The following is a 2,196-nucleotide window of genomic DNA, read 5'->3' on the forward strand; positions in this document are numbered from 1 at the left end:
TCTATGTCATAGGATAAATTAGAAGATTTGAGTGAAAATGTAAAGAAGAAAATTGAAACTTATCCATTATGTAATGACCCAGAGAAAATCACAATTAACAGTTTGCATACTGTATTTATTCTAAAGTTAAGACAACATAAATATAACTATTCATTTTCTTTCTTTGATTATATTTTGAAATTTTAAATTTTATTAAATGTTTTAATGACATCACTTTTAATAACTATATAATACTTGTTCAATATTGCTGAGCACTAACAATATTTGTGAACTTTCATTGATTATAAGACGATGTGCTTTAAAGAATATGGGTCCTTTATTTTGAAAACTTTGGTCTAGAAAATAAATTGAATTTGTCAGCAAACCTGATGTCACACCACTTGAAAGTTAATAAAAACATAATAAGTGCCACAAAATTATCAAATCAACATTTGAAACCAGAATTGTCACTCTGAATTAGTAACATTTCACCCAAAATGGAAAGGGAAGGTTATGTTTATTTGTATCTCCCCAGTTTGTCAGGGAACCACATAATTCAACTTTGATATGTTGACGTAGGAGACAGAAAGCTCCAAGATCTACAAATTGACAACTACTACATTGGGGAACCACTGAGTCAGACTTTATAAAGATGAGTGGGGTTTCCGCGGCGGCTGAGGAGGTGGTCGGTTAGGCTGCTGCTCCTGCGGCCTCCTGGCCGCTCCTGTGCTGCGTTCCGCGGCGGGAAGCGCCTCCCGCAGGGACTGGTACTGTTCTAGATGCCCACTTTACTTCAGTGAACAAAACAGACAAAAATCAACGAAGCTTATATTCTGTTGGAGGAGCCAGAAGTTAAATGTAAAATAAGATATCAATGCAAGCCTGAAAATAAAGTAATTTCTTCCTCCTGAGTCATGGCATATCAGTTACACAGAAATACCACCTTGGGAAACAGTCTTCAGGAAAGCCTAGATGAGCTCATCCAGTCTCAACAGATCACCCCCCAACTTGCCCTCCAAGTTCTACTTCAGTTTGATAAGGCTATAAATTCAGCATTGGCTCAGAGGGTCAGGAACAGAGTCAATTTCAGGGGCTTTCTAAATACATACAGATTCTGCGATAATGTGTGGACTTTTGTATTGAACGATGTTGAATTCAGAGAGGTGACAGAACTTATTAAAGTGGATAAAGTGAAAATTGTAGCATGCGATGGTAAAAATACTGGCTGCAATACTACAGAATGAATAGAAAAAAAATGGCTTTTTGATGCCATCTCCTGTTATTCATCGCTTTTTGAAGAGAAGCATAGAAGAGACTTTGTTTCAATTTATTCTAGCATTGCAGAAATGACTACACTGTGTTATACTATCAGAGAATTCTGGCAAAAAATGCTTATAACTCTATCCTCTTACATTACCTTTATTACAAAGCATGAAGAAACATAATTTTTTTCTTAATGACAAATCAAAGTTGTCACCCTCCTGAGAACACTTTAATAAACTTATTTTAAACCTCAAAAAAAAAAAAGATGAGTGGGATTAAAAGGATATGGCATTGGTAACTCTCCTACCTTCAGAAAAACATGTCATTCAGCAGAGGTGAATATGACTATGCAAACTACGGCATGAAAGAGTAAACACTGAAGTACTGAATTACAGATGTATATGAGTGCATTAGTGGATAGAGAGATTCAAGATAGAGAGACTTATTTTGAGGAAAGTAATGTATTTTGCTGGAGGGTGAAGTGTTGGAGGAATTACTCATCTGTGCTGCTTCAGCTTCCCAAAGACAAGATGTCTCCACATCTGGCAATTGTACTTCAATAGTTTATGATAGCTGCCTTATTTCATTGAGATCAGTGCATCATCTCTATTCTTTACAATTTTGTTTTGTCTTTTGATTTTTTGTCATGTTGTATATGTATGTAGTTTATCTTTGTCTTGTAAATTTATTGTTTTAAATGAAGTTTCAGTAAGAAAATTGAGAAAAGTGTCTTAGTATAGAATTTTTAACTAAAATAATTTTTTTCATGTGTGTAGATTAGCTTATCATAAGCTTACTAAATACTTGTAATGTCTATATAGCTGGTCCTTGTAGGTATTTGAGTCACCCTGGACATGGGATTGAGCTTGGACGAGAAGAGAGGGGACAGTAGTGAATTTTGCTATAGCTGGAATTGAAATAGAATGCAATGAGGAGCACAGATAGTAACGGCCA

The 2,196-nt window shown here is 35.2% G+C and overlaps 1 pseudogene; it reads left to right on the plus strand.

The window, feature by feature from the left end:
• Positions 1-831: 831 nt before the first annotated feature.
• Positions 832-1,343, plus strand: LOC101703240 (transcription initiation factor IIA subunit 2 pseudogene; annotated as a pseudogene).
• The last annotated feature ends 853 nt before the right edge of the window (positions 1,344-2,196 follow it).

This window comes from Heterocephalus glaber, unplaced genomic scaffold (assembly GCF_053883595.1).
Source record: "Heterocephalus glaber isolate CG9 unplaced genomic scaffold, H.glaber_assembly_v1.0 deba00001454, whole genome shotgun sequence".
NCBI classification, from domain to species: Eukaryota; Metazoa; Chordata; class Mammalia; order Rodentia; family Bathyergidae; genus Heterocephalus; species Heterocephalus glaber.